Genomic DNA, 13,149 nt, shown 5'->3' with positions numbered 1-13,149 from the left:
AATAAGTGTCAGATTCTTCATCTGTAAAATAAGGATGGCAATTTCTGCTCATCAGAGATTTGAGAGAATTAAATGAAAATAACAATAGCAAAAACAACAGTTAGGAGTAATTATAATATATAGTAATATATCAGGCCAGAGTTGCTTATATCATTGCTTAATTTAATAATACAGGCAAAGTAGTAGGGACTAAATGAATGCCAATTATCAGCGTTGTTATTACCTTTCCCAACAGGGAGCTTGTCATTTGAAGGAACACTGAATCAGAAATTGTTGGAACTGGTCTGTCTCCTATTTTCCAACCTCGATTCATTGTCTTTGTAAGTTGGGCAAAAGGCTCCAGTGAAGAGATGTGAAGCTTATCTATGGTACTCACTAGGGGCCAGCCCAGGCTGCCCACAAGACCATAAGCCACCCTGTGACTAAAGGAAGTGGAGAGAAGAGAAAGTAGTTAGGGAATCAAGAAAAGTGTCTTTCAGCACCTTGGCCAGAAGTTGTGCCACAGAATTGGAACAGAAAACCCAGCGAGCTGGTGCTGTCCTAGTTCTAGTGCTGAATGATCCCACTGGTCCTTTTTGAAGGGCTCTGACTTCAGCCCATCAGCAGTATGTAGACTCAGCTTTCTACCAAAGTTGGAGATTCCTAGGAACAAGAAGTCTCTTAAAATGAAATGAAACTTGAATCAACCAAGGACTCCTAGCCTGATATTAGCTGTCTTTACACACATATATCTTTTTAACAATGAAAAAAGAAAAGAATAGGCCTGGCGTGGTGGCTCATGCCTGTAAACCCAGCACTTTGGGAGGATGAGATGGGCAGATCACAAGGTCAAGAGATCGAGACCATCCTGGCCAACAAAGTGAAAATCCGTTTTTACTGAAAAATAAAAAATTAGCTGGGCATGGTGGCACATGCCTGTAGTCCCAGCTACTTGGGAGGCTGAGGCAGAAGCATTCCTTGAACCCTGGAGGTGGAGGTTGCAGTGAGCTGAGCTCATGCCACTGCACTCCAGCCTTGCACCTGGTAACAGAGTGAGACTCTGTCTCAAAAGAAAAGAAAAGAATAGATATTGATAGAACTTTCACTCTATGTTCATCACCAGGGTAGTTGATTTATAAACATTATTTTTAGTCACAACCCTGCAGCGTTTTCCCCACTGACAAAGAACCTGAGGCATGTATAATTTAATTAACTCACTGAAGGCCACCCAGCTAATCAGCAGTGAGAAAAGAATTTAATTCTAGATCTTTCATTCCAAAGCCCAGATCCTTACACTTTGGATGCCACTATTTCCAGAAAGTCAACAACACTGCAGACTCTCAACCTGACTAAAAACTAAAGAGTATTTGGAGCAGGTAATACAAATTGTTTTCTAATTTATTATGGTCGGTTCTCTTCTTTGAATCCAGGTGATACCGATGTCTCTATACCTCCTCTTCACCCTTCAGAGGAGGTCCTCTTGCTTCTAAAAAGAGAATACAAATAGCTACATTCCTACTCAGTGGGAGAATGTGAGACTGTCCCAGAAGCTAAGGACTTAGGCTGGTAATGTCCTGAGAAAATGACTGTGACAACCTGGAGATACCCCTTTGTGTGGTAAGGTCCCTAATGAACAGAATGGGGCCCCCACCTAACCACATCTCAGGCATGGCTTCCAGACATGTTTCAGACCAGAAAGTAAGCATACTGTATGATTACTACATACTACATCCTATATACATCGCCATCCTCATTTTAAGGATGAAGAATCTGACACATTGCCAATAAGCAGTACCTATTGAGGTCACTCAGCCAGAAAACAGCAGAGGCAAAATTAGGCTCCTGGTCATTTGGTCCTAAAGCTATTGTCAGTAATCTCAGTATATCTGAGATGTGGTCAGTCAGCATACTTTAGAATGAACTTCTGTGCTAAGATAATAATGTGGTGGTTAAGTATTGACTCAGATTGCCTGCATTCACAATAAGTTTTCACGTGTTAAACTTCAGTTTTCAGCTGTGTTATTTGGGGGCACTAACTCCATAAGCCTCAGGTTTTGCATCTTTAAAATGGGACCTATAGGGTTGTTTACGTGCAATGTATGTCATCTGCTTGCCCTAAGGAAAGTATTCAATAAACTTTAGATAGTTTTATTATCATCATCATTACTGTGCAGTGATGCAGATCACTGAAGGAAAAGGTGCACATTTTCAACTTTAAGAGCGACACTCCTTTAGTGTATCTCCATATTCCCTGAAGGGGAGCTGAAATGATAGGATGGACCTGGCCTCACTGCCCCAGGCCTTCCTTGTTGGAGTCTTCGTGATACTCCTCAGAAGCAGCAACCCCAGCCATGTCTGGCACAATTCCTCACCAGACAGGAGGACATCATGGCCTCAACTCATGATCTGTACCACAGTCAAGCCTCTTTCTGGGTACCCACCAAGTCTCAGGCCTCACCTTCTCTGCCCTGTTGTCCCTGCCCATCTGACCTGGTTTCTGACTCGTTTCCACGACTGGACACTTGTCTGAGGCTGGGTCCCCATCTGGATCTTGTGGCTTCCAGTCCAGGGCTTAGAAGGAAGCTACTCCCACACTTGAAGATGACAGCTGAGCATGGTCCTTTGTGGGTGTGCTGCCAGGAAAATGATGATGGAATCTGCTTAATGTGCCAGTTGTCTCTTTGAGTCCTCCATCCAAAAGAGCACTTGTCACACCCCTGCAGAGCCCCAGCTGGTTCTTAGAGCAGTGCTCCAGCTCTGTGATGACATAATCTGGCTTCCCAATCTACCCCACAATGTGTCATTGCTGAGGTCCCTGTGGGTCTTGCAGATAAACTTGCTACAAACATTCTACCCACAAAAGAAGCTTGTAATCATGAAACCACCCTGCTCTTTAGCCCCTGGCCCTTAACTCACTCCAGATTGCTGCCAGCTCTTTTGTTTTTCCACTCAGATCAAAGGGATTGAGAAGCTTTCCTATCCCATAGAACTGCCACCCTCCATTCTGTATACTCTAGTGGAACACAGTAAAAGGCAGTCTCCCCAGCACCCTGCTTGTTGCACCCCAGGTGCTGCAAGGCCCATTTGCTGTTCTTGACTTCAGTATTTCAGATTGCTGATGGAACACAGGAGGCAGCAGCCAGGTGAGAAATTGAGTTTGACTCTGGATTATTATAAAGTCCTTATAGTTATTGGCCTCAGGCATAAGGTCTGTATTATTAAAGAGAAATTATTCAGCAAACACTTGTAAAAAGTGGCAAGACATAGCTTATTCAAGAGTATTACAATAGGGAAGTGCTATTCCCTCAACCTTTGTGTCCCCCTCAAATTCATCTGTTGAAGCTTCACTTCCAAGGTGAAAAAATTAGGAGGTGGGCACTTTGAGGGATGATTATGTCACAGGCCAGAACCCTCATGAACAAGATCAGTGCCCTTCAAAAAACATTTTGGGAAAGACCCCTCACCCATTCCATCATTTGAGGACACAGCCAGGAAGCTTCATCCACAAACCAGAAAGTTGGCCCTTACCAGACACTGAATCTGCTAATGTCCTGACCATGGACTTTCCAGCCTTCAAAACTGTGAGAAATAAATTTCTGTTGTTTGTAAGCCTTCTAGTTGATGGTATTTTGTTACAGCAGCCCAAACAGACTAAGACAGGGAGAGAAACAGAACTCAGCTGCAAATACAAACAGGGACAAGCGGAGTTTTACAGCCAGTGGGCTCAGTGACAAAGAGCACAGAGAAATACTAGGGTGAACTTGGGGTAGGGGAAAGAAACCTAATTAGATATCAATGGCTGGGGGGAGGGATTCTCAATAAACTGCGTCAGCAGAAGTTTTTTGCTAAAACTGGGCTCAGGGGGCCATGGAGGAGGCCTAGTTGAGAAGAGGGCTCAGAGTTTGGTCAATTATAGAGTCTTTGTTGGTTTCAGTCAGGGGTCTTCAGAGAAACAGAAACAATAAAAAAGAGACAGACTGGGCTGGTCACAGTGGCTCATGCCTGTAATCCCAGCACTTTGGGAGGCCGAGGTGGGTGGATCACCTGAGGTCAGGAGTTCAAGATCAGCCTGGCCATCATGGTGAAACCCCATCTTTAAAAAAAAAAAGAAAGAAAGAAAGAGAGAGAGAGAGGGACTGAAACTTATTTTAAGGAATTGAGTCATGCAATTGTGGAAGCTGGCACCTCTGAAATCTAGGGCAGGCCCCTTGGATAGAAATTCAGACAAGAGTTGAAATTGTAATCTTGAGTCCAAAGTCTGCAAGGCAGATCAGAGGGCTGGAAATGTAGACTGGATTTCTATGTCAGTTTTGAGGCAGAATGCCTTCTGCCCTGAGACACCTCAGCTTTTGCTCCTAAGGCCTTCAATTGATTGGATGAGGCCCACCCACATCATGGAGGGTAATCTGCTTTTCTTAAAGTCCACCAACTGTAAATGTTAATCACATCTACAAAATACCTTCCTAACAACATCCAGACTAATGTTTGACCAAACAACTGGCCCCATCACCTGGGAAGATTGACACAAAAAAATAGCCTTAACAGGGGCTAAAGAAAGAATGTGGACACCCAGACAGGCATGTTCAGTCCACTTTCACTTCCAAGGGATGCTCCCAAGTCTCCCCACTTGGTTCTATTTTTAGAGAAGACAATGCAGAGGATCCTCCCATACCCACATCACCCTTTTCTACAACCAAAAAATAAAAATAAGGTAAGAAAGATTTGTTCCTGGGCCCAGTGTGGTGGGTCATGCCTGTATTCCCAGCACTTTGGGAGGCTGAGGCAAGTGGATCACAAGGGCAGAAGTTTGAGAACAGCCTGGCCAATATGGCAAAACCTGGTTTTTACTAATAATACAAAAATAACCCAGGTGTGGTAGCAGGTGCCTGTAAGCCCAGCTTCTCAGGAGGCTGAGGCAGGAGAATCTCTTGAACCCATGAGGGAGGTTGCAGTGAGCCAAGATTGTGCCACTGCACTCCAGCCTGGGCAACAAGAGCAAAACTCCATCTTGAAAAGAAAAAATTTTAAAAAAGATTTGTTTTTGTACCTCAAGTGGACAACTGATGTCCAGAGACCCACTGGACTGAGAACATCACCTCCCCCAGTTTCTGACTGCCAAGCAATGATGATTAGGTACATTTCATGCCGGTCCATCACCAAGGAGCGAAGGAAGTAGTCACCTGAACCAAGTAGTAAAATCTCAGTCCCAGAGATGCTGGGGGTTTGGCAAAAATGCTGTGAACGCCAATGCAGGCATTGCATTGTTAATCTGCACATGTGAACAAGGAAGGATTAGGCTGCAGGCCTCATATGCAAGGACGACTGGATGGAAAGTCTCACTTCCCATTGTGCTCCTGTTTCCTGATGCTCAAGAATAAGCTTTAGGCTTGACAAAGTCTGGGTGAGGAGAAACACAAACAGAAACTGCCACTCTCCTCCCCACAAGTTTAAAATTGTAACAGTGTCTTGTGCTCTAACGAAGTTTTGTAACAGTGGCTGATGTGATGAAAACTAAGCCGCCTCCAGCCTGCTCAAAACCTGGCTTAAGCTGCTGGCTGCTATGCTGCTTCACCAAGCACCTCTGCTCCAGCGGATGGGCTTCACCTCTGTTTCACAGAGAAGTCCATTTTGCCTAAGAGTGTGGGTGGTCTACAGGGAAGCAGGGCAGGGAATATACTTTCCCCAGCTTCTGTGATGCAATTTCTTCATGCAGCTCTAAAGCAAGATCAATTGTTATGATGACGGCCTTTCAGTCTTTCCTTACAACATCCTGTTCTCTCAGGACATTAAAGGCTGGGCTGAGAGACAAAGCTGAGGGACATTTACTCTGGCTGCCTCCCCGGCCACCAAGTTCCTGATTGGATCAGGCTCAATGTGCAGGAATTCCTCCCCCGTCATTCACTCACTAGTGTGTTTTTAAAACATATTTTGAGTGCCTACTGCTGTATGTGCTGGGGAAACAGCTGTGACTAACCATCTCTGACATTCTGGGGTGCCCATCCTTACAAAGGAGACCTCTGCTCCTAGCACACCACTGGTAGATGTGTCCACATAGATCTGTTTCCAGTTCAAACTCAAGATGACCTCTTACTCCTACTATGTTATGTAGTTAAATATTTTTAAAACATTTGTTAAATAGCATTTCATGGGGATATAGGTTTTTTATTGTTTTTTTATTTTTATTTTTTTATTTTGAGACAATTTCCCTCTGACTGTCTCAAAAAATACCCCCTCCATTTTTTGGGCAACAAAGGCCCCCTGTCTGAGCAACCCAGCCAGGCTGAAATGCAGTGGCTCAATCTTGGCTCACTGCAACCTCCACCTCTCGGGTTCAAGTGATTCTCCTGACTCAGCCTCCTGAGTAGCTGGGACTACAGGCATATGCCACCACACCTGGCTAATTTTTTTGTATTTTCAGTAGAGATGGGTTTTTACCACAGTGGCCAGGTTGGTCTTGAACTCCTGACCTCAAGTGATCTGCCGACCTTTGTTTCCCAAAGTGCTGAAATTACAAGTGTGAGCCATGGTGCCTGGACAGAGAGTAGACATAGTTTCAAAAATTAGATACAGTTTCTACAATTAGAAAAATGCAGAAAAGTGGGCCAAATGCAATTACTCATGCCTGTAATCTCAGTGCAGTCGAGGCTGAGGTGGTCAAATCACTTGAGGCCAGGAGTTCAAGACCAGCCTAGCTAAAATGGCAAAACCCCATCTCTACTAAAAATACAGACACTAGTTGGACATAGTGGCGCATGCCTGTAATCCCTGCTACTTTGGCGGATGAGTCAGGGAATTGCTTGAAACCTGGAGGCAGTGTTTGCAGTGAGTCGAGATCTTGCCACTGTACTCCAGCCCAGGTGACAGAACAAGACTCTAAGAAAGAAGGAAATCAATGAAGCAAGCAAGAAAGAACAAAAGAGAGAGAGAAAGAAAAAGAAAGAGAAAATAGGCAAAAAATTAAAAAAGAAAGAAAAATGCAGAAAAGTATAACAAAAAAAATCACTTCTACATTCATATTCAGAGATAACAACTGCTAAAATACTGTTATATTTTCTTCCAGCCTGGTTTTTACCATCAATATATATACAATGGGAAACACATAACACATCCTTGGCCATTAGCTCCCTTTCCTTCAGAAGGACTTGGGAGAACAAAGGCTCTTGGCTGAAAATGAAATGAACGTCTTTTCAGAAGGGCCATTTCACAGCCTCTCTCAGGGTAACCAAGGGAGCCTGCTCTGAAGCATAATGTGTTCTTTTTATTTTTCAGACTGGCCCCAAAAGGCAGGAAGCAAGCCAAACAGGACACAGGCACAGCGTAATGACATGTTGTACTGACTCCCAGGAAAAAGGGAGGCGTGCTCCTAATTATGAGGCTGTTAAGGAAAGGGCTTCTTCCTCATTGTGGGTTTGGGCACGGTCCCTGACAGTTGGTCCTAGTGTTTGTCCTTGAGAGATGTGGGTGGAGATGCTTGATGTAACAGGTGCATAATTTAAGGAGGCAGAAGAGCCTGAGGGTCACACTAGGGGGGATGTTGCCAAGAAAAGCTGACCCAGTGGTAGTGTTCACCTGGACCCCTGGCATCTGAGCACCAATGTCTCTCCCAGCCCAGAATCCACAGGGAATGTGTTCACTGGGGGGGCTTCTTGAGCATTCTGCTGAAGCCAAGGGGCTGCTCAAGATGAAAGACTCAGACAAGGAGAAAGGCGCTGTAGCCATGTAAAGGCATGGACGTGAAAAAGAAGATCCTGTTGCTCAGACAGGGGGCCTCTATTGCCCAAAATGAAATGGAGAATTTTTTTTTTTTTTTGAGACAGAATCTCACTCTCTGCCCAGGCTAGAGTGCAGTGACACGATCTTGGCTCACAGCAACCTCCACCTCCCAGGTTCAAGCAATTCTCCTGCCTCAGCCTCTTGAGTAGCTGGGATTGCAGGGGAGAGTCCTCACACCTGGCTAATTTTTGTGTTTTTAGTAGAGTCAGGGTTTTGCCATGGTGGCCAGGCTGGTCTCAAATGCCTGACCTCGTGATCCACCCGCCTCAGCCTCCCAAAGTGCTGGGATTACAGGTGTGAGCCACTGGGCTCAGCCCAGAATGGAGGTTTTAAGAGATGCATCACCACAGTGAGGCTGGACCTGGGACATGCCCTTAATTACACCCTCTGTGAGGGAGCTGTCAACTCATTGCCATCTCTTTGGATTTTGGGAAGAAATGCTAGTCGCTACCTTCAATTAGGCAAATCTTCCTCAACTGCCCAAATCAAAGCCCCCAAATGATATCTGGACAGCCCAGATTGCAGTAGGGAGACAGAGGCCACTGGAAGGGAGCTTTGTCTTCTGGAAAAAAAAAAAAAAAAAAAACAACTCTGTATCTGATACCACAGAAACCTGGTTTTTGTAATTATTGTCTAATGGGAGAATAGAAAGCATGTTAGGACATTAGAAAGGAAAGACACAGAGCTAAGCTGTACAAGAAGGACAATGTAGTCAAAACACACTCCCTAGTCCTACAAAGAACATTGTCAATGTGTATATAATAAGGTAGCCTCTGTTTATTGATTTAAGCAAAAATAGAAATATAGTTACATGGGGAAAATGAAGAGAGGGGAGGGTGAGGTAAGAGAGCTAAGTCACAATCTATAGGAGGTAAACAAACAGGCAATGCCCAAATTTAATAAACTGCAAGTCTGAGTGTCTGCCTGGGGAGCGATGGGGTGTGGTCAGAGGTGGCACAAAGCAGTGCTTCAGCATCATCTTCATCATCACCTCACCACCATTCATCATCGTGCCTCCTATTAGTACTCTTAGCCATGTCTGTATACAATGTTTACTAAAAATTCATACACCTATAAAGAAGAAGTGCCCCAACCATCTGTAAAATGAAAATGTGCCTTCTGGAATAGCTGCTGTAGGAAGCAGGTATCTTGGGGCTTGCAAGGGGCTTGAAGGAGAGGGGTCTTCTGCACTGCCTTACCATCCCCATGCTGCCTTGGAGGATGAGCAGCAGCCAGGGCCCAGAGACTAGCCACCCGGGAGGTCATGCTCTTCCCGCCATCCAGCAGGGAAGAGCTCCTGATACTGAGGACCCCCAGAGAGGATCCCTCCCGAACCATGGGTCAGAACCTTCTCTTTACCTCCACACGTGAGAGGCAGCTGGCCCTCACTGGGGAAGGCCAGGTCAACTCTCCGGTTTCACACGGCTCTGTATATGGCTTTTTCCATTTAACATTATCTTGTGGGGGGTTTTGGTGTAATATGTGTCTTTTGGAATTTGATGTAAATGATATCTGGTCTCATCATGTGGCTAAACCAGGTTAACAGCATATCTAAAACACAACACTGTGCTGGCTAAGAGTGCAGGTGCGTCAATTCTATTTTCCGGGCTAGAAGCTGGGTTCTGCCACTTTCCAACTGTGTTACACTGGGGGACACAGAACTTCAGCTTCTATCTCTGTAAAATGAGTTAATAAAAGTACCTGATTCACAGGACACCTGTGAGATTTAAATAAACACCTGCAAAGTGCTCAAAGCAGGACCTGCTGCTTTGTATGCACATAATACATTCTAGCTGTTTTTTAGCAATCCCAGCCAGATTAGGTGCCTGGTGCCTGAAATCCCAGCTGCTCAGAGGCTGAGGTAGGAGTATCCCTTGAGCTCAACCATTTGAGCCTGCAGTAAGCTATGACTGTGTCACTGCACTCCAGCTTGGATGACAGAGTAAGACCCGGTCTCCAATAATAATAATAGTAATAAGCTATCTTCATCGTATTTTATTCATGTTTTCATTTATTTTCAGTCTTATTCTGTTGCCCATGTTGGAGTGCAGTGGTGTAATTTTGGCTCACTTCAAACTCTGCCTCCTGGGTTCAAGCAATTCTCCTGCCTTGGCCTCCTAAGTAGCTAGCTGGGACTACAGGCACATGCAACTAATCCTGGCTAATTTGGGTATTTTTAGTAGAAACATGGTTTCACTATGTTGGCCAGGCTTGTCTCAAACTCCTGACCTTTGGCAATCTGCCTGCCTCAGCCTCCCAAAGTGCTGGGCTTACAGCCATGATCCACTGTGTCTGGCCATCATCCTCATTTTAAATACAAAGTTTCTTTTTCCTAAAGTTCACCTTAATAAATCTCATTATACAATTTTTTATGAAACTTAATCACACACAAACATTCATATTCATTAAAGAAAAAAATAGACAATGCTTTTGAGCAAAAAAAGAAAATGAAAGCTACTTGGAATATTACCTTCTCCCACAAAGATAACCACAATATATTTGGTGTATATATTTCAAATCTCTTTCCTTTGCATGTGTGTATATACATATGTATAATATACATACACACACATATACATATATACACAAAATATATTCATACACTATATACACACATAACTCCTTATAAAAGTTTGTTTTGTGATACTGTTTTGTAGTTTTCTTTTTACCAGTTAAGAATAGATCATTTATAGTTTTCTTTTTCCATTTAAGAAAAAAGCAACAATATTTTTAACGGCTGCCTAGTATTCATTTTCACGTTTGCATTACTACTTGTTAGTACCCATTGTTCATCACAAACAACATTTTGTTATTCCAAGTTTTTTAATTTTTATTTGTTTTTTTATTGCATTTTGGGTTTTGGGGTACATGTGCAGAACATGCAAGATAGTTGCATAGGTACACATGTGGCAGTGTGTTTTGCTGCCTTCCTCCCCTTCACCCACATTTGGCATTTCTCTCCAGACCATCTCTCCCCAGCACCCCCGCTGTTCCTCCCCTATTCTCCCCAATAGACCCCAGTGTGTAGTACTCCCTTCCCCGTGTCCATGTGTTCTCATTGTTCATCACCTGTCTATGAGTGAGAATATGCAGTATTTCATTTTCTGTTCTTATGTCAGTTTGCTGAGAATGATGTTCTCCAGATTCATCCGTGTTCCTACAAACGACACAAACTCATCATTTCTGATTGCTGCATAATATTCCATGGTGTATATGTGCAACATTTTCCCAGTCCAGTCTATCATCGATGGGCATTTGGGTTGGTTCCAGGTCTTTGCTATTGTAAACAGTGCTGCAATGTGTCCTTATAGTAGAACAATTTATAGTCCTTTGGATATATACCCAGTAATGGGATTGCTGGGTCAAATGGAATTTCTATTTCTAAGGCCTTGAGGAATTGCCACACTGTCTTCCACAATGGTTGAACTAATTTACACTCCCACCAGCAGTGTAAAAGTGTTCCTATTTCTCCACATCCTCTCCAGCATCTGTTATCTCCAGATTTTTTAATGATCACCATTCTAACTGGTGTGAGATGGTATCTCAATGTGGTTTTGATTTGCATCTCTTTAATGACCAGTGACAATGAGCATTTTTTCATATGTTTGTTGGCCTCATGTATGTCTTCTTTTGTAAAGTGTCTGTTCATATCCTTTGCCCATTTTTGAATGGGCTTGTTTTTTTCCTGTAAATCTGTTTGAGTTCTGGATATCAGCCCTTTGTCAGATGGGTAAACTGCACAAATTTTTTCCCATTCTGTTGGTTGCTGATTCACTCTAGTGACTGTTTCTTTTGCCGTGCAGAAGCTGTGGAGTTTCATTAGGTCCCATTTGTCTATTTTGGCTTTTGTTGCCAATGTTCTTGGTGTTTTGGTCATGAAGTCCTTGCCTACTCCTATGTCCTGAATGGTTTTGCCTAGATTTTCTTCTAGGGTTTTTATGGTGCCAGGTCTTATGTTTAAGTCTTTAATCCGTCTGGAGTTAATTTTAGTGTAAGGTGTCAGGAAGGGGTCCAGTTTCTGCTTTCTGCACACGGCTAGCCAGTTTTCCCAACACCATTTATTAAACAGGGAGTCCTTTCCCCATTGCTTGCTTTTGTCAGGTTTATCCAAGATTGTTTGGTTTTAGATGTGTGGTGTTGCCTCCGATGCCTCTGTTCTGTTCCATTGGTCTATATCTCTGTTTTGGTACCAGTACCATGCTGTTTTGATTACTGTATCCTTGTAGTATAGTTTGAAGTCCGGTAGTGTGATGCCTCCTGCTGTGTTCTTTTTGCTTAGAATTGACTTGGCTATGTGGGCTCTCTTTTAGTTCCATATGAAGTTCAAGGTAGTTTTTTCCAGTTCTGTGAAGAAAGTCAGTGGTAGCTTGATGGGGATAGCATTGAGTCTGTAAATTACTTTGGGCAGTATGGCCATTTTCACAATATTGATTCTTCCTAACCATGAACATGGAATGTTTCTCCATCTGTTTGTGTCCTCTCTTATTTCATTGAGCAGTGGTTTGTAGTTTTCTTTGAAGAGGTCCCTTATGTTCCTTGTAAGTTGTATTCCTAGGTATTTTATTTTCTTTGTAGAAGACATACATGAGGCCAACAAACATATGAAAAAATGCTCATCATCACTGGTCATTAGAGAGATGAAAATCAAAACCACATTGAGATACCATCTCACACCAGTTAGAATGGCGATCATTAAAAAATCTGGAGACAACAGATGCTGGAGAGGATGTGGAGAAATAGGAACACTTTTACACTGCTGGTGGGAGTGTAAATTAGTTCAACCATTGTGGAAGAAAGTGTGGTGATTCCTCAAAAACCTAGAAATAGAAATTCTATTTGACACAGCAATCCCATTACTGGGTATATATCCAAAGGACTATAAATCATTCTACTATAAGGACACATGCACACAAATGTTCATTGCAGCACTGTTTACAATAGCAAAGACCTGGAACCAACCCAAATGCCCATCGATGATAGACTGGACTGGGAAAATGTGGCACATATACACCATGGAATATTATGCAGCAATCAAAAATGATGAGTTTGTGTCCTTTGTAGGGACATGGATGAATCTGGAGAGCATAATTCTCAGCAAACTGACACAAGAACAGAAAATAAAATACTACACATTTTCACTCATAGGGAGGTGATGAACAATGAGAACACATGGACACAGGGAAGGGAGCACTACACACTGGGATCTATTGGGGGGGATAGGGGAGAGACAGCAGGGGGGGCGAGCTGGGGAGGGATAGCATGGGGAGAAATGTCAAATGTGGGTAAAGGGAAGGAAGGCAGCAAAACACACTGCCACATGTGTACCTATGCAACTATCTTGCATGTTCTGCACATGTACCCCAAAACCTAAAATGCAATAAAAAAAATAAAAAATAA

The 13,149-nt window shown here is 43.3% G+C and overlaps 1 long non-coding RNA gene across 2 annotated transcripts in view; it reads right to left on the bottom strand.

The window, feature by feature from the left end:
* LOC118146121 (uncharacterized) overlaps nt 1-2,698 on the bottom strand; it is a 33,375-nt gene extending 30,677 nt beyond the window's left edge. For both annotated transcript variants that reach the window (XR_013524874.1, XR_008475482.2), the window contains exon 1: nt 2,438-2,698. This is a non-coding gene — a long non-coding RNA (uncharacterized LOC118146121). The remainder of the gene's footprint in view (nt 1-2,437) is intronic.
* Nucleotides 2,699-13,149: the final 10,451 nt, after the last annotated feature.

The sequence above is a fragment of the Callithrix jacchus genome, chromosome 12, assembly GCF_049354715.1.
Source record: "Callithrix jacchus isolate 240 chromosome 12, calJac240_pri, whole genome shotgun sequence".
In the NCBI taxonomy this organism is placed as follows: Eukaryota; Metazoa; Chordata; class Mammalia; order Primates; family Cebidae; genus Callithrix; species Callithrix jacchus.
This window is presented reverse-complemented; position numbering and strand designations above follow the sequence as displayed.